At 37.7% G+C, this 24,502-nt stretch overlaps 1 protein-coding gene across 9 annotated transcripts in view; it reads left to right on the forward strand.

The window, feature by feature from the left end:
- LOC102236405 (calmodulin-binding transcription activator 1-like) overlaps positions 1 to 24,502 on the forward strand; it is a 386,596-nt gene that overhangs the window by 44,882 nt on the left and 317,212 nt on the right. The gene's annotated exons all lie outside the window — the stretch shown is intronic.

The following is a 24,502-nucleotide window of genomic DNA, read 5'->3' on the forward strand; positions in this document are numbered from 1 at the left end:
AGGGACTCTGTGCTACAGATAGCTGGGCTTGCAATTGTACTTTAGTTTCTTTTAATATTTACAAAAAGGACAAAACTACAAAAGTACAAAATGGTGAAGGGGATGAAATGAACCAGCATGTACGTAGAGCAAGCTACTCACCGGATCCTTGTTGATCAGTGTCAACATAAAGCTTTCTTTTGATCCGTGTAGTTCACTGGGAAGCTTTGATGTTCCTAAAAACAGCTGACTTCAGTTATGGTGGGAGTCCTCAGGCTCTGGATTGTCTGCGATGATCACCATGTCGTTTTGTTATGGTGTCACTTCATGTTCCACTGTTGCTGAACATAAAGTTTTCATGTTTAAGCATTGGTTACCTGTACCAAACTAAAGGAAATGGCTTACGACTAGAATGTGGAGCAATTTTCCTTTTACATAATTTTGACTTGTTTGTAAAAGCAGTTGAGGACATTCTTAAAAGATAAGATTTATCTCATTGTTATTTAAATGATCTGAATAAAACCTGAAACATGTATTTTGTCTTGTAATTGCACTTAAACCTTTATGCTATCCTTGTGAAGCACTTAGATTATCTGTGAAATGCGTTCTTTAAATGTACTTGTATACATTTCCACAGGCAAAAATTCTGCATGTGTTCCAAGTTTAAAGCCTCATTAAGAAAAGTTTCTGTTTTTTAAAAATTGAACTTGCAAAATATCTATTATCTAAATAAAGATTTGCTACATTGATGAATTGTGTGAAAAAAATTATGATTAACTTAAATTTCAAATTCTGATGAAAATAATCAAAAGATATCTTAGAAGGCGTTGTGGATTTTTAAGTTAAATTGGCCACCTGCAGTACTTAGATCCTCCACTAGAGGGAACGAGGAAAGTACAGGACGCTGTATAATAGATTAGTGAAGAAAGTATAAAGTTTCTGCATATAGGTCTAAGAAATAAGTGCATGTGACACAAAATAAGTCTATCAAATGTTTGTAGTGATAGGGTTAAAACAGCACTACATGCTGATCTGAAATGTCAATGCCAAACAGTTTGGCACATTTAGGTTGCAGATGTAGAGAAATAAGGCAAGAAAAAGGTTACAATACCAGCCTTCAATGACCTATAGGGAGAAAAAAGGTGGATGATCATTTTCTGTTCTACTAGCCTTAATCATTTATGACACCATTCGTTGTCTCTACAAGGTGTCTTTGTCTTTGACTGTCCTGATTCCCCTCAGTAGCAAAACAGCCAAAGTCAAATTGAATCCAGAAAGGAGGATTTTAAACGGAAAGATAAGGGGGCAGATATGCCTTAATCATCATTTGCTCTTGATTAGAAAATCAATGGCCTTTGATGCCAGAGTGCATGTCTGCCTTTGGAGTTAAGAGTGTGACAATGACAATGTGGACTGGAAAATTGGCCTTTTAAACAGCTGCTATCTCTTTGTTGTTTGGAGCCCCATTCTTTAATGCAGTGAAAAGTCTCCTCTATCACATAATGTCTGCCTGTCAAAGAAATTACTTTTTTTCCCTCTCACTCCTGTGTGAAACTTTGTTAAAGAAATCCTTCGAAGCTTAGAAAGCACTGGGAATTTCTTAGCTTGAAGAGCTGACTTTCACGGTATTTTCCTTGATTTATGTAACAGATCAGAAATAAAGTTGTCACTCCATTCTCAGTAGCAGTTTTGGGGATATGACAAGGAGAGAACATCTTTGATGCTTTTCCAGGTTTACCTGTCAGAAAGGTTTAAAGGTACTGTGTCCCAAGTTATATTGCAGCTTGACTTTTGCAGTCAAAATAATTTTTGCACTTATGAACTGTTTTCACTCGGTGTGGATATAAAAGATTTACACTGTGCCTGAAGAGTTAACCTTCAATTGTTGGGTTTTTCAATGGACCTTGTAATGCACATAGGGATTTTTCATGTGCACGTATTGAAGTTTAGCTAGCATGCTGTAAAATGAATATAAAATTATCTGAACCACCATAGCCTAAGGAGTGACATAGGAATATTTCATGTTGTCTTAACCTATTGCATAGAATGTGTAGCCCTTCGTTTTCTCGTCTTAACATGCTGCAGCTGAAGTTTTTAACACCTTCCCTTCCTCTCTGTCCTGTCATCTCTAGTCTTTTGCCTTTGTGCCATGCTGCTGTACTCGCTATGTTTTTACTTGCTTTGCATATTGATCCTGCTTTATCACCAGCCGCTCCCCCTGCAATAAGCCAGCAGGAATATGGATGAGGTGTGGTTGGCAGGGGAATGCACTGCTGATTAATCTGCTTGGCGTGAGGATATGATGAAAATGCACATTTATATATATCTACACGAACACTGATCTCCGTGTGGAGATCATCCGTGGCGGTAAAAGACGGACGGTCTGTAATATGGTAATAAAAGGTGTGGGGGCCGGGGGGGTTGGGCTATCTGTGGATATCCAGAAATACTAGACGCACTCACATTGCTTATGAGCGTCTTGCGCACCATGCACAAATGTACAGAATTTATTGATTGCTATTCAAATAGAGAAATTACAGCTTCTAATCAGAGCAAAGGTATTAGCTGTTGCTATCTGTAAATGGAAATGTCAGCACAAAGCCACTGGTCCGTTTCTCTTTAGATTCTACAAGTCATCTCACTGAAGATGTGTTGGTTGACTCTGCTATGGGAAAACAATGCGCTCCAGAGCAGAAAACAATCTTATATTTGTTTTTAGTTTGATTTGCTAGAGAATGTAAGAGAGCGACTTAAAATTAATACTCAAGTTGATATGAATATGAAAGAATATGTTTATATTACCTCAGACGAGGAACTCAAATTTGACTCAGAGCTCAGCTATACTTATAGTAAAAACCAAAATTATTGATTTTATACTTATCGTCTTTTTATGTTACCAATAATTTTGTATCTAATTGGAAAAGTCACAAGTCTCTCCGAAAATGTAATAAGACAAAGAATTATTCCCCTTTGGATAACATGAAAATGTTATTTAGATATTGATATCTTTTTTTAGATATTGTTCTATAGCCTTTATTTATTTTAGGTTTCTTTTCCTTATTCCATACTATTTGTTTCCTAAAATCAGAAAGTTAAACAAAAGAAAGAAACTTAGCTAGAAAAATAGATTCTGGAGAAAGAATGACTTGCATTTCTTAGTGCTTTAGAAATAATAGCATATTTTAGAATGGAATAACAAAAGCAAAGGCTTACCACAGCAGAATTTTGGATCACTGTCCCAAAATTAGCCGTGTTTGCAGGTTCACACATTCATTTGATGCAGCACTACTGACTCCTGTTCATGTTACTGGTGTAGGCTGCCTGTGCAGGAATAGGATAGAAAGAGTGTCGCTGGCATCGCTTCATGACTATTGACAGAGACGAGTTGCAGTCTACATCTTCCCCAAGGCCATAAGTGGGTGGAAGCAGTGATAGCGACAGCAATGGAAGGAGCTGTGACTGTCCACTAAGTGCTGAACAAAAAGAGAATAACCTGTCTCTCTGTGTGCTACTTTTTAACTTTGATATAAAAATATCACATTAATTGTTTAAATCGCTTAAAATTAATCTGCTAAGTTTTATAGCATTGTTTATTCTTGGGGTTTTTTTTTTATCAACTATTGTGCCATTTCCTTTGTGAATAAAAGTTAACTGGGATATCTAGCAATGATAACAGGAATTAGATTTTGCTCATGTACAAAACTTGTTCCAACTGTATTTATGTGAGAGATTTTGTCTTACAAAAAGATTCTCCAATCAAGCACAAACACACCCACATCACGACTGCATTTCAAAGATCACAGAAAAAAAAAAGCTGATCTTAGCTTTGAACTGTGAGGGGAAAATGCTTTAGTCGTTATGCCCTTGACTTGCCTCAGTCAGTTTTGCTCTGTATAAAAGCACCATTTAAAAAGAATTACGTAGTCATAACAACCATCTTAGGTACAGTGTTTTGTGTCGTCCTCTGTAGTTGAGGTTGAAGTAGAGGCTTTATCTCTGTGGGGAATAGCTGCATCAATCAAACAGCAGTGATACGTCTCACATTTTTACCAATAATGGGGTTGTTTCCTGTTGTGCTTTCCTGATAAGGTTACTGATTTAATATTAAAGAATAGTAGATTACCTGAGTCAAAAGAACACATTCTCGTACCGTGTGTAGCAGCCTTGCACAAGTTGAAATACACAAAATATATGTTTTTACTTTCCTTTCAATTATTTTACTCTCATAATTGCCTTTCTTCAGTGTAATTTGCTGTCTAAGGTCAAAACTGTAATTCTGTTGGTAAAAACAAAACAAAACAAAAAAATATATATTTTTATCGCTTATGGCTTTGCCCGCCATGGTCATTCAGTCTGTGTTTCTCTGGAGAATACGATGCGGTTTCCACTCTAATCCATACAGCACACGGAGCTCACAGCATGGCTGCTGGCTTCATTGAAGGAACCCCGTGGTGGAACCATATCGTGATTGCAGGTGTGCATAGAAACCACTTGTTGGCTTGGCAAGACGCAAGTTGCAGACAAACAAACATTATGTTCTTTACACTGAATGATGAATTTGTCACAACCTCAGAGTATGCTTCTTTTAATACCACCTGCAATGTTTTCAGCTCACTGGTGAATTCCTGTTATTATGTTCAGACATTGCTTTTGTGCTATGTTTCAATATTTATTTGCAGTTACTTTTCATGTTACAATCAAAAACTTTAATTCATATTATTCCGACTGGTTTGTCAATGTTGGTTGCTAACATAAAATGCAACTACTGTATCTAATTCAAAGTTGTGCATAACGGGAACCTGAAAGAAACATTATTATTAAAATTTGAGTCTGCAAAAGACCAGGGACTGAGGCTGAAGGACCCTAAACATGTAGTCAGCGCTGTATTAGAATGATTTAGTTCAAATTAATGTGCCAGAATGAACCTATTAAAGTCCAGACCTAAATCTAATTGATTTGAAATTTGACGTTCACAGAATCCAGTTAATCCATCCAGTTAAGCTAAACTTGGGCAGAAATATCAGTTTATGGATGTGCAAAGCTGTGAACTGGAAAATAAAAAAGGCATTTGGGTGTAATCGCAGGAAAGTCTGGTTCTAAAATATATCTACTTATGGTGGCTGAATGTAATAAATGCTTGCCAAATTTTCCAGATTTTTATTTGTACAGAAGTTAAAACTCAAGTATGTTTTTTTTCTTCTACTTGGGAAGTACAGTCTGCTTTATGTTAGTGTATCAAATAATTAGGACATTTAATGTTTTAACATGACCAAATATGAAAAGGGTAAAGAGGGATACATATTTGCAAGGCTGTACTGCTGTTTATTTTATTTTATTTTTACAATTGTGGTGGTTCATTGTATTCCTGCAACCGTTATTCTTGGTCGGCTTGGTTTTATTTTACAAAGAAATGTGTTTCATTATTAGACATCTCTTGTCCCTGACATTTACTGAAAATTACTAAAAGGGAAGTACATTTGATATACAGCTGGTGACAGATATACTTTAAATGGGTCTAGTTAAAATGATACACTTGTGTTAAGACCATGATTCTTAATCCTCCCGCTGAATTAAAACAGTGGATGCATTATTCACTCTGTGTGTTCCTGAGCCTTTGCTTGGCTCTGCTGTTTAGTATGAGTACCTCTGTGGTCAGAGATAAGGCTGTTATAGCCGTGACAAGGCCTTGTCTTGCTTTGCCATGATGCTTCTATTGCTGCTAGTGCCTGTTTGCTCCCAGGGCCAAAAACAATATGCTGTAAATTGCGCTATGGGCTCTTCAGGTTGATGTGCTGCCTGTGAACGTGATGTGATTGGGTATCGATTCACACCACAATGCTGAAATTGCCTGCCTCATGGACCTAGACACCGGCAGTGACAGCTTCAGTACGGGACAGGAGAAGTGCCATTGCACTGGTCTGTGTCCAGAAGAGGATACCTTCTCTCTGCTCTCTGATCCCCACACTCTCCTCCTCCTGAGAGGGGGAAGGATTAGAGATTAAAAGGACAGAGCCCACCTACTGCGTTGCTTGAATATATCACAGCAATGCACGCAGCAATGCAACTTGCTTCACAAGCAAAGCGGTCCATTTTGATAGGAGTTTTCAATCCCTTTTATAGAAAAAAAAAGAAAAAAAACATGTAAACATCTTCTTTTCATTAAACTTTCAGTGATATTTGCACACAGACAGTTTTTTAATCTGTTCAAGCTTTAACATTTGCAGCAGCGAACAAAGATGGGCTAGCTTTCTGCTGGCTTTTCATTAGAAAAGAGTGGTGACACAGCACTGTCAATCTGCATTCAGTATGATTAAAACATGCCCCGGATCCTGTTCGAAGATGAATAATGCAACAGAAATAGCTTGTGTAATGAATAAATGGCAAATAATCCCACTACAATTAACTTTCTCATACATACAATATGCAAACTAGCCATCCTACATCTACTAGTAAAAGATGTCCAGCTGAGTTAAAACTGTACTGATTATTAAATATCCTTAAAGATTCAAAAGACATGTGCAGGGATTTTATCTATTGTGCTGCCCCAGCGGGATACATCATTATCTAGATTTTAAAGGGTAACTATTTGATGTCAATGAAAGTTGTAAAACAAGAAATTGTTAATTAGTAGCTAATGTATAACATCTGTAAAAATACCCTATTTGCATACACATTTCCTTTTGTCTGATGCAAAGTTTGGTAGATGTAATTGCTGAAGCTTACATAACATTTAAATTCATTTTCTTTTAAATGGAAATTCTAAGAAGTAGTTGTTTTTAAATCCCAGCCCTACACAGAGTAAAAGCCAACATTTTAACCAAGCACTGTGACTACAAATCAAAGGAACAATAGCCTGAAATTATGCATAGAGAAAGAAGTAATGCAGCAAGAATTTCTTGCTCAAAAATTTACTATTGAGTCAGTTCCACCTCTGTGTTTCTCTGCATGCATTTATTCTTTCTGACTTGAGCTGGGGGACAAATATTTTAGGACATTAAAGTTAGAGGATCCACAATAAATGTTTCTTTTGGTATTATTTTAACACATTGTGTGTTTACACCATTTATTATTTTGTTATAGAGCAGGGCCAGAACAAACTCATTTTTGTTCTGGCCCATGTCAAAATTCTGAATATTCTTAAAGGGCCAGTTGTGCCAGAATATATTGATTAAACCAATTAAACTGTTAAAATATCAATAAATAGCCGTTCCTCCAGGATTTTGTGATTGTTTTAGTGGGTTTTTTTCAATCAAAATTGCAGATTTTGTGGTGCAAACTTAGAAATGTTTGAGGTATAATGTTAAATGTGTCTGTAAATGTCTGTAATTGATACTTAAGGTATCAGTTACAGACTATAGCTTGACATCAAATGAGGGTGAAGTAGCAGTCACTTAAACTCAATGTTTTTGACCAATTTTGCAAAAGATTTGCAGTAAAATCAGAGAAAAATGTGGAGATGTGTTGATTTTGTGTGAATTTTGCTGATTTGGAAAAAACTGGATGGACTTATTGATGTCATTTGGAATGTAGAGGGCCACATAAAAAGCTACGGTGGGTCAGATTTGGCCCTCAGGCCTCCAGTTTGACACATGTGTTATAGAGCATTGTGGTTATTTAAGCAATCTAGAGTTTATTTTGTGACACCCACCACAAAATAAACTTAATACCATCAGTTGTTGGCAGGTTCATAGCCAACAACTGATACTGTATCATGTGTTTGTGTGTTTACTTTGCCAAATGCACATTTGAAAAATCTTTGGCAATCTTACCAATGATGCTTTTCATCATTTTCTGACTACCTGGATTACCTTCTACTCAGATTTGTTTCAGCAACAATTTCAATCTGTGAAGGATCTTAGTGAGCACACATTAGTTAAACAGTCAGCTGTTCTTATAGAAGTGTTTACGGACAAGGGATTAAACCAACTACACACCTGAGTATGATTATAAACCCTTTCTTTAAAAAAATTAATAAAAGAAGCTTGTAACAAAGAATAACTGAGTACATTGTTAGTTAATGTGGTCAATTCACCACAAATGTTTTTCTTAAGCAGGTCTCATTTATATCTAAATATAAAATTCAATCCATTCATCTACAGCCCAGTTACTTTCTAAGATTAAGTTACAATCTAATGTAGTTAAATTCAAATCTAATTAACATACAGCACAGCAAAAATGATTGATCATTTAATCCCAGGGAGTAAAAAACATCAGTGACCCCATCCAAGAAAGAGACACAGCCAAACAAAGAATCACTGTGCTAAGAGTACTTTGTAATGGAAAATTTAAACTAAGAGAACAGAAAACTAATAGCAGGATTAACTGCTAACAAGCCTTTCAGTCAAAGACATGCATAAGCAGTTAGCCCAGAGCACATTCAGTGAGAACAAGACAAAGAAAAAGAACTCAGCATTAATGACAGCAGCAGCTGTCAGTGGCTCTGTCCAGGTAAAAGACGCTTGTAAATATAGAATCATTGTGCCAGAAAGCAAAAGGAGTACACAAAGTTACCAAGCAGCTGTGCTGACAATCTATTGACACTATCTAGGACTGAGAAACAGCAAAACACAGATTTACTGGACCTAGCATACTTTCCATTAAAAAAAAGTACAATAAATTAATGCTGGTAATAGTGACAATCAATGGTCAATTAGGATGTGTTTTTCTTTTAAACCCTGAAAGGGCTTTGTAATGAAGCTATCTTAGCAACAAGAGAAAAATGTGTTGTCATTATTTCTCTCCAAGAAAGACATCTAAACACAGAGGCACTTAGCCAGGTGTAGGTTCTAAGGGTCTAATGAAGAGAGAACACAAAGTTAATGGAAGCAATACTGTAGTTGCAAATAACGCCGTAAGGGAGAGTATCAAGGCAAGAAAAAGTGTCAGTATATCCTCCGACAGCCTAGGTTAATAGCAGTAAAACTACTGAGTTGCACTATATTGCTGAAAGTAATGGGTCACCAGTCCAAACTATTGAGCTCAGGTCCTCCAATCACTACCATGGCAATAGGTTTATAAAAATCAAGCATTTAAGCATCCTGACTTCTAATACAAACGTTTCTGAAAGAATGGGTCAGTCTCAGTCGCTCAATAAATTGGTACAGTGAGAGAATGCCACCTTTCCAATAAATCCAGAAGTAGAATATTTTACTGCTAAATATTCAGCAGCTGTTAGGAACACAGGCACAAAGTTGTAGGTCACAAAATCACTGCTTCTGTGGAACGTCAGTGGGCAGTGGTCTCTAACTTTCTGCAGACTAAATTGTCACTGACCTGAAAACTTAATGTGCTCTTCAGATTAGCACAAGATAGGTGTGTAGAGAATTTTATGGGATGGTTTTCCATGGCCAAACACCCAAGCCATGCATCACTATGTGCAATCGAAAGCAATGGATGAAGTGGTATAAAACATGCCACCACTGGACTCAGTGGAGAAATGTTCTCTGGTGTGAAGAATCATGTCATGGTTTCATCTTTCTGGCAATCTAATGGACAAATCCAGGTTAGTGAGTTGCCAGGAGAACAACTCTTGCCTGACTGCTTTGTGTCAAGAATAAAGTTTGGTTCGATGAGGGTTTTGGTGTGGGTTGATTTTCAGGAGTTCATCTCAATTTTTCTGTTTCAGTGAAGCTCAGCGCTACAGCAAAATAAAACATTTTCAGCATGCTTTTTTTCCCCTCCTGACACTGTAGGAACAGTTGGGAGATGACCCCTTCATTTCCAGCATAACTGTGCACCAGTGCACATAGCACGGTCCATAAACACATGAATGAGTGATAGTGATGTGGACAAACACGACTGGTCTGCATAGGGACCTGTCTTGACCGAGCCTTTGGGATGAATTAGAGGATAGACTGTAAGCCAGACCTTCTCCTCCAATATTTGTGCCTGGTCTCCTGAATTCTCTACTGGAAGAATGGTTTAAATTTCCTGTAAACACACTAATAAAGCTTGTTGAAGCTTTTCCAGAAGAGTTGAAATTGTTGAAGCAGCAAAGTATGAACCAGTACCATAAAGTTTTCCTATTAGGAATGGAATGCCATAAAAGTTCATGTCTGTGTAAAGACAAGTGACCCAATTCTTTAGGCAGTAAAGTGTAGATCAGGACAACCTAAGCTTCTCTAGCTATAAGCTTTACAAAATAAGAAAGTTTTAAGTCTAGTCTTTAAAGTATATAGGCTGTCTGGCTCTTGGACAAAGACTGGGATTTGGTTAGAAAGGAAATGTGCTCAGTAACAGAAATATCTGCATCCCATCCTACTTTGAAAACCTCCAGTAATCTTGCAGTCTGAAAGCAAAGTGATATTTTGAGAATCATCAATCCTAAGTATATGATGGAGCTTGACAGTCTTACCAGACTGATTATCGCTGGCAAACAGACTATTTTCATTGCATGTTAAATGCAGACAATAGGCATTTCAGAACAATTTCTAGTGTAATTTTCAGAGCATAATGGTTCTTATTTTTGTCATATTTTTAGAAAATTGCTTGTTTTCTTTAGCTTGTGATCTTCGCTCTAATATTCTGTATTTATTGTAATGAAACCTGATATCACCTGCAAAGTTTCAAATCACAAGAAGGCTTAAGGCTAAACCCTGTAAAAAAAAGATGCAGAGGACAAAACAACTCCAGCCAGCTGCAGGCTGTTAAGATAGACTCCTATGATAATATCTGCTCCAAACACAACCATTAAACCTGTGGATTGAACTGAAATTGCTCCCTTCCCAAATGAGACACTTAAAAACTCTGAAAAGCGTTTTCTCTCATTCCTAATACAAATATTAAATACAGAAATATTACCTTCCCTCACAATACCAAAATCACTTTTTGTTAACTTTCCGAGATCGTAATAATGTTTGCAGTTCAGAAAAAAGTGAAGGTCTCCATTCTTATTTAGCTCAGGGGGTGTTGATGTCCAAAGCCAAGGCAGTTTTCTTTACACACAGCAGAACAAAGCATGATTTAGGGAAGTGGGAGGGAAGCTATGGTTGATATATGTGTGTTTTGCTTCATAGGTGAGAAGAATGATGAATGGATGAGGTCCACAGCAACCATAATGGCACTCTTGTGCACCATGGAGAAGGGAATAGAGGAAGGGTGTACTTGAGAGCACAAATGCAGCCTCTTTCAATCAGGGCTACCTAAAAGTAAAATTCCTGACAATATATCCTTGTTGTGCTTTCATGATAAGCCTTTTGCTCTGGGAGGGTGGAGAGGGAGTATAAGAAGTGAGAGGGGAAGGTGTCAGAGGGTGCATTAAATGAGTTGTGGGCTCTATTGAAGACATGAAAAAAATAAAAATCTGTTTACCTGACCACAACTGCCTGAAACAAAAAAAAAAAAGCCTGTCATGGGTGAAAATCACAGAGTAGTGACAGCACAATGTTGTTGATGGAGGAGCCTTGAAATCACAGCAGCACTTGCAAATATTATTCTCTTTCACACATAGTGACATGCTGGCAGTCCTCTCTGGATTTACTGCATCCGTATGCTGGCTGCTGTATTTTTTTAAGGAATAAATACACTGTGGTTTTGTATGTGACAGTACTTGCTCGTGTGTGTGTTTGTTTTTATGCTGTTTTGTCTGTCTGTGTGTTTGCAGTTGTCCTGTCAGGTCATTTGTTGCTGGAGCTATTAATTCCAGTCCTCTACCCCTGTTGTGCACTCATTTGGTGATATACCGGGTCTGTCATTAGTCTGCATGCCTACTCTGCATGTTAGAGAGAAATATTGACTTTGTCAAAGTACCACTCATTGCTTCTGAATATAATCCGGGCTTTTACATATCAGGTGTCAAAAGTAAAGGGTGAATTCATCAACGTATTCACACCTCAGTGATGTGGCAATTGTTCCCACCCTTGGACATAGATTGGGTGAAGATGCACTTAGAGAGCAAGAGGAGAATGAGCTGACCCAGCCTTTTTGATGCATATGCTGCACAGAAACATTGACCAGCTCTTTAGTCTGTGACTCCCTATGGGCTGGGTAATTGTCTGTCTGTGTTTCTATTGTTTAAACTAACTGCATTTTGGCTGTCTTCCTTTTCAAATATACAATGGAAATCCCAGCAGGGGAATGATGGAAGGTTGTGCTACTTACTGATGAGACATAGTAGTTTCACAAATCATTTTAAGTTTTTTTTAAATGTTGTGGAAAAATAGATTTTGTACTGACAAATACAAAAAGATGTATAAAATATAATTAAACAATTTACAATTGTCTGAGTTGTTATTTTATATGCTCACACAATTATATGCTTTCTATCTTATTTTGCCACAAACTGCAAGTATCTTTATTTTTATTACACATTTACATTTTATTACATGTCAACAATTGATGTCCTCAGGAAGCAATTACTGTTGACTATTGACTGCAGTGCTCTATAAATTACCAAACATCAATAAAGTCCTCACTAACTGAAGCACATAACAGGTATTTGTATGAAACAATGTGGACACACCTTCATTTTGGGGTTAAAATTAAATGAAATTAAGCTGAATTGAATTAGTGTGTAGTAGTTGTTTATTGCTCACAATGTCAGTTAAGGATTTTTAAACATTATGCTGAATATTTGCACTCTTTTCTTTCTGTAAGTAGCTAATTTCTATTACCCAGCCGTGAATGGAAGCAGCTGAAAGTCTTATTTTTTATTCACATAGTCTGTGTCCTTCATCCTGTGTGGTTTCCACCACTACAGGTTGAGGCGATAAGAATTGTTACTACCTTAACAATTGTTATATATATATAACAGGGTCTCCCCCAGTGTATCATAAGCCTGGCGGGCCACCAGGCTTTACTTGTGCCCCACCAGGCTAGGCATTGCTTATTTATTGAAGTCTTTTTAAAAGACATAAAAACATTTTTGCGTTTTTTTAAGACTTTATAGTTAGTGTTCAGGTATTACTCTGCCAATCTTTCAATAACACATAATTATCAAGTGATATTTTCAAATTTCCTGTCAATGTTTTTAAACATTTTTAACTCAAAAACACGACGGGCCGCTGGATGAATGACTGCCCTAGCGCCCAACCACCGGGCTTAGCAAGTTTTCTGGGGGAAACCATTTAGAGAATTTAGTTCGATGACAAATCTTTGTGTTTTTTATGAAATGAAAAGCAAAAAAGCAAGAAATAAAAGTCAGTTATGCATTTTATCTTCCAAAAACCTCAGAATGTCAGAATGTACAGTTCTGCATTGTCTCAGTCTCAGTGTGTGTGGGGGGGTAGGGTATATAGGATAAATTTCTTCATGTGTCTGTCTGGGTGACAGACGCTTGACTGTTCCTCATCTGACAGCTCAGCTGAATGACACATGTCCATCTGCAGTGTCTGCATCAGCTGCTCCGTAATGGCTTCAGGCAGCAAGCTTGCATCGCAGAGTCTCTGGAAAAAAAAATAAAAATTGCCCTCATGCATTTTAAGAAGAGGTGAAGCCTGAAGTGGACCAAGGGAGAATTATGCTGAGGATTGCTGGAGTGGACTTCAGTAGGTGGAGAGTAGAAGTGCATGGCTTTTGGTTGATGAAAGCATGATTCATTATTGCCAGACACAGGAAGAACCGGGCATGTTTTGCTTCAGGACAAAGTTGTATTAAACCAGACGGTGTAGGTGTCACAGTATCACTGCTGCTTCATATCTTTATTAGCATATTTGATAAATCTTATGTTGAGCTATGTTTAATATGTAACCTTATGTTGACTATATAAGGAAAATTGAGTTTCTACTGTTCATACATCTCCAAAAATTAACATTTAAAGCTAAAGTGTTTGTCATTTCTGCTTGGTAAATGCGTTCTTTGTACAGTATATGCTGTCATTTAAAAGGAAAGCAACTTTGCTATCAGGAAGGTTCAAGATTGGAAAAGCACAATATAAATAGACGCACAGTTGCTGTGTTAGAGGATTTGCATAAAGAATTCATAGAGCAGTGAGTTTGTTGTGTTGGACATTTTTAAAAGCAAAAGCAGCAGGGAGTTGGATGAGAATCTTAAATTCAAATGACTTTTTTAACTTATTCTAAAAGCACACAAAAGGACAGGATTGTCATATAGAAATACACTTATCACAAATGTCTTTCAATATGTTGAATTAATTCAGCAACACGTTGCAAAAACGGAGACGTATATTTTAAAAACAAGACACTGAATTATAATCTATGGCTTTTTTTGCTTTTGGAGAAGGACAGAAATACAGATTTTGTCACCAACAAAACAGATTAAAGAGATAAGTAATTTTAAATTAAATTTAAATTAAAAAAAGAGTTAAATTATGCTATCAGTGAGGCAATTTCCAGTCAATGATTAAGCACAGTTCCTATACAAAAACATATACATCTTTTTACGCTGAGCTCAGTTGTAACGTAAATTAATTTTATAGTCTCAGATGAAATTTATGTTTTTATTTCTTATCCTATTACAGTATTAAACACGGATGTGAAAGCAGACATTTTCAATTTGTACATACAAAATATTGCCATGCTGATCTTCTGATGACTTGCATCTAATTTGAAATTTGCACATCCCAGTCAAGTGTACTGTAATTTGTCTTTGATGATTGGTTCGTCTTTAATAGATGGGGGATTGCCGGAGCTCCCTGCTGCCCTCTCTTTTTTCCCCTCTTCCCTGCTTGAGAGGCACACAGAATCTTTGAAATGTGATTTGACCATCAGAGCAGGGAGGAAGCACTAATATTGTACTGACCTGGAATGAAAGGGATTAGTCGCAAAATACCTTCTGCAAAAGGCTACCTCGATTTACAGAAGATGTTTTGTTTGTTTCCTTTTTTCATCTTCTGGAAGAAGGAGCCATGGGTATAATCAGGAGATGTGTTCCAAAGCGTAAAGCATGGGGCTTTGAAGCTTTTCTGATGTTTTGTTAGGAGAGGCGAGATGCTTGCAACAGCGTGTCTACATTCAGAGCATCCTTGAATCCCTGTCATCACTGCCCCCCATCCCCCGACTCTCTTCCCCTCCTTGCAAAGTCTGGCTTTTTACCACAGAGCAGATACAAATGCTAGATAATGAATGACTGGAAGGCAGACCGGAGAAATTGGACTGTTTCAATTTCACAGCCAACAGCCACAAAGATTGCCTTTGTTTTACTGTGGGTTTAGGTGGCACAAGAAATTTGCAATTATTTGCGCAATTAGTAGTAATTATGGTATAAACATTTATCTTGCACTCCCAAGAAATTCCGATGTGAATTCTGCAGAGGAGAATAGGAGGAATAGATTGTTTTCTCCAGAAAGGACTCCTTGAACAGTTGACGGCAATTAGCAGCTAATACCTGTGGGAACTGCCGTCTGCTCATGCTCGTGCTATTTCCTTTTCCACAAAGATCAGACAATTAATGATGGGTGGAAAACACGTGCGGGGCTAGGCGTTTAGGCATTTGTACAGCACTTGGCTTTGCTGTGTAGCAATTTTGTCTGTCTTCTGAGCGAGGATCCCCAACCCCTCCACCCTCGCTGTGACATGCAAATTAAGATGAGGTTACATTTGCTACGCATGTTTTATCTTAGGTAGTGAAACTAATCATTCACAGATGCAGAATCATGTGAAGTGTCTCCCCAGCCCTTGAGTTTTTTCCCCTACTGTTTCATTGCTTTTCACTGCACTACAGAGGAATCTCAAAATACACTTATTTGAGAGTTGATCGTGAAGTGTTCGACACCTATTAAAGCTAGGGCTGTTTTGAAAGGTATTTCCCTTTCCTGTTTCAGTGCTGATATGCTGCCTCAGGGCTTAATGTGTACAGAGCTGCTGTTTTACATCTGATGTTGTTTGGATTTCATTTTTCAGGCAGTGCCAAGGACCTTGCAGCACATTTCTCCTGACAAAACAGACACATATTCTGTCTTCTTTCCCTGACAAGTAAACCATCAGTCCTGTTGAATGCCTTTGCATGAATTTTTATGTTTTTCTTAAAAAGGAACAGTTCAATGGGTCTTAACTAGAATATGCATGTTTTTGTGGACACATTATGCTTTCCTGTGATATTTGCATATTTTTTGTCTTTTATTTTAATTGTGTATCCACAATTTACCCAATTAAAAACATCAGGACCTGTGCTCTTTATCCCTAAATTAATCCATCAGCAATTGGGAAAGAATGAGGTGTCACTGAATGAGAGCACCATTTGCAACTTGCTGCTACTGTGGTTCATAAGAAAATAGCTAAAATAAATTTTGAAACAAAAAAAAATACATGCAGTGTAGAGTATTTGAATAATATTTCAGAGAGTATGTTTCATTTGGGGCATTTCTCTTCCATTCCATTCAACCATCTCCAACAAAAGTGAAGCATTTTATGCATAACAAATTGTGCCGACTCAAACAGATGAACACTTTCTGCTTGGACTGCACAGCCATTTGTGTAGTTTTTCCTCATTTGGCAAAGAGTAATGCCTTTGTTGTCTTCAGTGTGCTGGAGCTTTGCAGACTGTTTGCTGCACCTACTATAGGATTCTTATTTCTTTATTTATTTTAGTGGAACCCTCCCACCCCCCCAAAAAAGCACCAGACACACACTTTGTTTTACTGTTCTCCTTAGTGTATGTGCTCTTATGACATCTACTATGTGTGTAACTGGAGCTGAAGATATGGGCTTGAAATCATGACACAAAGAGCACCAGTGATGTGTTAGCATTGCATTGGAGGCTTTCTTAGTCTGCCTAATTTTGCTGAGAGGTTTCAGAATGAGCAAACATAAATTTATTGCCTAGACATGGTTATGGGATGATAAAAAAAGATGCCCTCTATTGCTTTAAAGGGCTGGAATAAGTGTGTCTGCGAATCACTAAACTCTGAAATAGCCTTGCACCACTTAAGGAAACTGAGCACCACCAGTTGTGTACTGCTGTGAATCAGTGCTTACTACAGCATTGTGTCACATTAATATTTGAGTGCTACATATTGTCAAGTAGCTGTAGGACTTAAACAGCACTTACCCTGAAGTGTACTTACTTCACCTCCTTGTTTATTTCTTCCAGAGACATCCATGCAGACGCCATAATGGCTTCCGTGTTTATATTGAACTTGACCTCTGACCCCTGATCTCCTGCATAAGCTTGGTAATCATTTCATTTTTTATTTGGTGCTTTATGTTGGTTTGAACCTTTTTGCCATGATGAAATCACATTCATTGTCATTATTTCACACATTTGTTTTGTTTCCACAGCGTCTTGCAAAAATATCAGTACCACTCGAAATTTCCCACATTTTGATGTGAAAAACTACAAATTTTAAGGTATTTTATTTAGAATTTTAGTAACAAAAAAAACAAGGCATTATTGTGAAGTAGAAGTTCCATGACTTTGTTGTGCATAAGTAATCTGCTCTGTCTGATACTCATAAAGAAAATCATTGTAACAAGCAGCATTAAGAATACCAAAGAACCACATCAGACAGGTCAGGGAGAATTTATAAAGCAGCTTTGAAAATCTCAGGAACACCGTTTCAGTCATTGTTTGAGAATGGAAAGAGTTTTGAACAACCGAACCCAAACTTTCTGTAAGCATGAAAAGCCAAATGAACTCCTCTCTTCAGTTTGTCACAATCCATACAGGAGACACAGCAAAAAGAAGAGCTCAGGTCAGTCTGGACTATAATTGATCTTTATGCCATTCATACCAAATGCTAAGCATGGTGAACAAACACCCTTAACAATGTGAAAAATGGTGGTGGAGATGGTTTTCTTCAACAGGAACATGGAGCTAAATACATGGAAATCCTGGGTGAAAACCTTTTAGAAGCTGGAACAAACTTAAGACCTTTTAGGACAGTGGAATTCAGTGAACTTTTTTAGATCAAAAGTACATTCATCTTGAAGAGTTGAGCAGCTGAGTTGGTAGAACATTTACATCGTGTGCAGACGCTGAAGTTCTCAGCACAGTTGTCCGGGGTTTGCCTCCCAGTTTCAGGCCATTTGCTGCATGTCTTCTCCCTCTCTCTCCGCCCTGTTTCCAGTCAACTTACTGTTCAATAAAGGCAACTTGTGCCAAAGAATGTTAAGAAAAAAAAGCTTATTCATTTCATAGAAAAAATTATTTAGGTTGGTTTAGATGTACAAAAATTGTAGTGAGAAAATGTGGTTCTACAAAATATTAAATCCAGGAGTTGAATACATATGAATAACACTCTTAAAATTTTTGCTTACAAAAAATGTTGAAAGTCAAGTATTATTTTGGTTTTTCTTTGCAGTTATGTATTATTTTGAGTTGGCCTGGCCAAAAAATCTCGAATAAGATATGTTGAAGTTTGTGGTTGTTATACTGTATGTCAAAATGTTTAAGAGGGTGCAATACTTCTGCAAGGTGCTGTGTTTTCCTCTGTCCTCTTGCCATATGATTTTCCTCCATATTCAGTTTGATCAATCAGAATTTAAGTGTCCTATTAATTTATGTTCCTGTTTTCTTTTATTTTTCTTGTTTACTTTTTCTCTGTTGTCCTTCAGCCATTAGAGTTCCACAAATAAGCTATCAGCTGCTCTTGCAAACATTTTTCACTTCTTTCTCATTCTGTCATTTATTTTCATCATCATTGTATGATAAAACGTCTAACCATATTTCCATTGATTTCTTAAATCTATTACCAAGGATTACAACTCCCTATTTCACACATTGTGTAATGCAGTAAGTCTCTGTCACCATCAGTCTCTCCCTTCCTCTATTCTTTTTCTTTTTTTCTCTTTTGTGAGTGTGTGGGCGGAGGTAATGTTTGAAAGTGACAACACAAGGAAACTAAAGACAAAAGGAGGCAATGTGGCACAGCAGTGCACTGCAGACTCACATCCCTTGTGTGTATTATGCTATTATTTCCTGAAATAACACCCAAACACCCACCACACAGACAGTATGCAAAGAAAAGTCTCTCTCTCTTTTTTTTTTCTTTTATCTTACTAAATTTTTTTTATAAAAAAAAAATTATTCTCTATAATCGGTTGGCATTCAGAAGCAGCAATAGGCCAGCAGGCTGATGGTGTGGCAGGGCCGGGGCTCGACGTTCGGAGAGCTGGCAGCAGGAGGGAGAAGCAAGTCACAAGGTTGCAACCCAGAGCAGTAGACTTGCTTGTCTCAGCAGAGTAAACATCACCCCTCGTCTGCACACAGTAATGACTAACAGCGGAGGACGTGAACAGAAATACTATAAGGATTACTGCCTTGTCCTGCCAGACCCCACGCATGCCTTTCCTATAATCTTTGAGCTTTTTGCATTCCTAAAACCAAGCAAAGTCCTGCCAGGATTGTTTCAGCCGCTCGGAAATCTTCTTACCTCTGCTCCTGTTTGTTTACGGTAACATAACCACGCTCAGAAGGCCGCTGAACTTAATCAGAGGAAAGACAGATAAGTGTAGTGTTTTAGTGGTGCAGGAATCTTCACCTATGTTTGTTTTTGATGAGGCGCGGTTGGAGCTCCAGCGCACTGACCATTGTGCGCGCCAACTTATCAGACTAATCAGGAGCAGTCGAAAGGCAGCATAACAACAGGAAATTATGAGTGATTGGGAGCATCTTGAGATCTGACCCCGAGTTGTTTGACTGATTTTCTTTTAATTGGTTGTCGTCTCCCACTTGACACCATCAAAGCTTCACTCTGGAGGTGAGGCTGTTGAAATGGTTCTGTAATAATGCCGCGAATAAGATAAGACGTGCCGCTTTAGAGGCATTTTAGGAAGTGATTGAAATCATAAAATAGTCACCAGATTACCGCCTTAATGTTAATGAAGAAACCCTAAGATAGCGTAGTTGCACACTGGAGTCATATAGTTACACTTTTTCACAATGTAGTATTTTTTTTTCTTCACAGTTGCCACAAATTTATACCTTAATGTTGTAAATCTTTAAAACTTGCGAGGTGGCAAAAAGCTGTTAAAACATCAGCAAACAATTTATTGAGTTGAGCTTATGGCTATATCTTTATTTGTCTTCAGTGGTACTCATAACATATTCAGCACCTCTTTTAGTGGTATGCTGCAAATTGACTATATCAGAACCATCTGTTGTTCTAATCTTTACTGTTTACCTCAGCTCTCAGGCTTCAGCTTTACTGTGCCTAAAGGGAAATTTGTCTTAGAATGCTCTCACACTCAATTGTGAGGGATACATAAAACAGAAAACGAATTTCATCAATAAATGAAGCAGATGCTAATAACTCCTTGATGCCATTGTTAAAGATATATGTCTCACTGACTGTCAAACAGGAAGGGTTGTGGAAAGACACATAATTACAAGTTTTTAAATAGGAGTCTATTCAGAGTAGTTCAGAAGAAAATTTGTTGCAGCATTTCTAGCTGCACATTTTTTGGTTTTTCTTCCTCAGCCTTTGCAAAATAGTTCAAGCTCAGTTAGATTGGAGGAAAATATATGATCATCAAATCTCTGCCTGAGCCAGGGATCTCTGCAGCTCCTTCAGAGTAACCATGGGCCTCTTGGCAGCTACTTCTCTCATATTTCATCAAAGTGGAAGGCTATGTCTTTATTAGCTGCTATATTCCTTCCATTATTTTTTATGTTAAACGGTGCTTTGTTAGAGGTTTAGTGTTTGGGATATTCTCTTGAGTTTATTGCTGACTTATCAGCTGTGTTACTTGCTCTTCATTGAGCTGTTTGTTTACTAGCATTGTCTAAAATACCCCTGAGGTGTATTTAAAGTGAGATTAAATTACACAAAGGTGGTCCCCATTTACTCATCATACTACTCTGAAAAGCAATTCTTTTTAGATATTCATTTAAAAGACACATGTTGAAAATAATGCATTGTTTCCCTTCTGTTTTACTCTTGTGCCCCTTTTTCTGTTCGCCACATAAAATAAAAGACATTACCGTAGAACTTGTGGTTATAGGTTGGAAAAATTTGAAAAACCTCAGTTTCTACGAAGACTTTTGCATGACCCTGTAATGCCTGTAGCTCCACCTTTTGTATAATCCATTAAGGATGTTTAATTTAGGAGTTCTTTTTGCAGTTTTCCACATAGTGGAATGTACAAATGCAGCCTGGGTTTGCTTGCATTCAAATTAGCCAGCAAACTTTACTGCAGAAACATTTATAATATCCTGCTTAGCATATTAAAGAAAGAATCCTGTACCCTTTTGTAGTGGGGATGTAGTTACTTCAGGGATGGCGCATTTGTTTAGTGGAGACATTTAGAGCCTGTTAATGTGTGTCTTATTGCGATCTGCAAACAGAAAAAGCCCATTTAGCTGCTGTTTACAGCTTAAAGGTTTATCAAAGTAAAATCATCTGTGAGTGAGAGCATCTGTATCAAGCCACTCAGGAGCAGCGGTTTTGTCATCTTGCTGCACGGAAGCTAGTGATTGGCAAAGGTTGAGGACATTGTTGTAATACAAAGGGAGGCACAGCCCTGAAATTTGCATGGCGAGGGGGAGCTGCCTGGGACTCGGCGAAGACAAGTGTTTGCCATGCCTAGTGATGTGCGAGACAGAGTTAGCTGAAGATTATTGTTAGCATACTGAGAAAAGATCATGAATTCCAATGATTCCCCAAAGCGCAGAGAGGCAGTTTGCTGGGCTTGTGCCTTTACCCCCTCTGTCTGTGTGTGTCACTGCAGACTGCTGTCCTCGCTGATAATTCCAGGTTGAAGGGAGCTGATGGTGTCCCACAGTGTAGTGTTTCAACATATGATAATAAGCAGGGAACGCTGTTTTTGGTTACAAGTAGATGTAATGTTTGATGGAGAAACTAAACGATAAACACGCCTGGTACCACATATAACATCCTACAGAAATGGGGATGAAAAAAACACACAGATGATGTTAAAAAATTCATCCTTTTGAGCCTTTTTAGTATGTGTTAAGGCGTAGCATGTGAGACGCCTCAGCTCCATTAATTTCAGCACATCAAAGACATGCCTCCTCCCAAAGCTGGTGTAGTCTTTAGAAGGGCTCATCATCCCCAATCACACATTCACCCAAGGATCTCGTGAAGAATACACGCAACCCTATAATTTAGTTCATTAAAACCTGACTAATATGGGTTGGTCAACACCCCGGCTAAGCGCTGTGCTGTGATGGGGTTTGCAGCTGGTAGTCCTTGTCCCTCGTTGACCTGTTTTGTTAACTCAACTGCTGTATTTCACTGCCTGATTAGATGTCACTCAATTAAAAGCACATTTCTGCCAGTAGAGGAGCCTCTCCAGTTGCCATGGATGCTGTGTGAAAGGTAGCCGAGCTGTGTAATGTTTCCCAGAGTGCCATAATGAAATACCCACACTTGTGTAAAAAAAAAAAGCACACATACCACCCAAACTTTCACACCCAATCAATGAAAGTTGTGTGTCTGACTTTTTTTTTAGTTACAATGAAAAATTATAAAGGATGTGCATAGTAAGTCACAGAGGACTCAGCCGTTTTATAGTCAGCTATGAGGAGGCACAAGGATTAATAGACCTCTCCTAATATGCATCGCATTGGTGGTCCCTGAACAGCCTGATCAGGTAAGGCCCAGGGAAGCAAGGATCATTTATAAGTGGTTCATTATTTTACCTTCAGATTTCTCTGTCTGGCATTGATTTAATAAACACTGATGTATCTCCTTGTAGAGAAGAAGTGCCATTTTTCATTTCCCAGATTTGCTATCTTTGTTATCGTGGTTATCTGTTGAGCTCTGCCATTTCAGCGGTAATACGCTCCCAATCTTAACTGCATGCAGGAGGACAGAAAATAGAGCAATTCTTCTTTTGCAGATATTCCTTTTAATGCTTGCAGAAAGCCTCTTGAAAAACGAAGAAAATGTATATCGCCTCTTGTGTCTTTGACTCTGTGCACGCGCGTCCAGACTTGGCTTTGTAAATGAACTGGATGTTTAATGAAGTTCCTCCAAAGTGATGTGATTAGCCATGATAGGATTCAACAATGTGTGACATCAACAGTGAGGTACAATAATTAATGATCTATCAGTGTGTTCTGATGATTAATGTATTTGTTTTTGCAGTTTGATGGACCCACAAACTGTGTGAAATAGACAATGAGCTCTGGTGCTGTGTATTCCCTATGGTGAAGACAGGCAAAAGAACTGAGGCGCACCATAAAAGCAAGGAAAAAGGCAATGAAAGGAGAAAAGGAAAAGGAAAAACAGGCTCTTTATTATTTAGGTTAACTATCAGTAAAGGATCGTGCCCTTTCCCTGCTGGTTTTGTAACTGAGAAGCTTGTTGAGATTGTTGTATTTTTTTATTTATTTTTTGGCTTCAAAGGATTCTTCCCTGAAGTGTTAAAAGCAGTTTGTGGTCAGATTAGGTGTGTATGGCTGGCACATCAAATCGAGATGAAAATGAAATGGAATGATCAATTTGCCCTGCTTTAATCCCTCCTCTCTAGCTGCATCCCATTGATTTTCTTGTTCAGTGTCCCTGATAACAAGAATCATTTAAAGGTCACATTTTGATGTGTTGTCAAAAAGAAAACATTCTTAATGCATTGTGAGTGGCCTTTAAAGCTCATGTTTGTCAGAAAGCGCATGCTGAATCCTGGCACCTCAGACAGATTTTATAGAAAACAGGCACAAAATTGCCTCAGACGCAGTGTCTCTCAGTTCCCAAAGCAGATAACACTTTTAATGAACTTTTTTTTTTTTGTTGAATCCTAAGATCATTTCAATTAAAAAAACATCTCTTAAAATGGCAAGTTTCCATTTTAAATGATGTGTACCAAAATGATTTCCACCCAAGCATGCGTTTTTAATTCATTCGAGGATTGCTGACTTTTCAGTACTCATTTGTGACGCAGTTTCTTAAATTAGTTCGGTGCATGTTATCCTGATGAGGTAATCAGAAGACAACATCATGGCCAGTTTTCTGCTCACAACCTGGAGCCTTACATTTATGTCAGATGGTGGGCTTTACTAGAAGCGACATAAAAAAAATTTATTGTAGTGTGCAAATGCACTGATGCATGTATTCTTTAGTCTGATTAAGCTAAAATGTAAGTGTTGTTTTTCATGTAACCAATATTGCATTTTAAGAAGAAAAGCACAATTACAACTGTAAAGTTTGATGGGGGCAGCATCATGCTTAGGGTGTGTTTTTTTATGGAATAACAAGGAAAGAACATGTTGTGGACCCAAAACTTTCACCCAAGTTATACACGTCGAAGATACAATGCCCACAAATAAGTTAGCTTAGCTAACAACGTATATTTAAACTTAAAGAAACAAATTTGACTTACAAAAGTTACTCTAATTGTTAGGGAGAAAGAGCAAACATATTTGTAGAAGCAATCACATTCAGAAATATGAGCAGTATGTAAATATATTAACCAGTGAATTTGAAAAAAGTAAAAAAGAAATACATAAATAGATCCAAAAAATATCCTCTCTCATTACTCAAACATAAATAAGTTTAGAAACCTTACCTGATATAAAACAGGTAATTTTTAGTCTCATTAAATGTGAGACAATATTCTCCTTATGTTGTGTATCTGGTTTCAGGTATACATGTTATTATATCATGCAGTAGCTAAAGCTAGCAGAACCCTGGTTTTGACAAACATCCAGTGCTGACCTTTACTTGCTC

The sequence above is a fragment of the Xiphophorus maculatus genome, chromosome 1 (assembly GCF_002775205.1).
Source record: "Xiphophorus maculatus strain JP 163 A chromosome 1, X_maculatus-5.0-male, whole genome shotgun sequence".
NCBI lineage: Eukaryota > Metazoa > Chordata > Actinopteri > Cyprinodontiformes > Poeciliidae > Xiphophorus > Xiphophorus maculatus.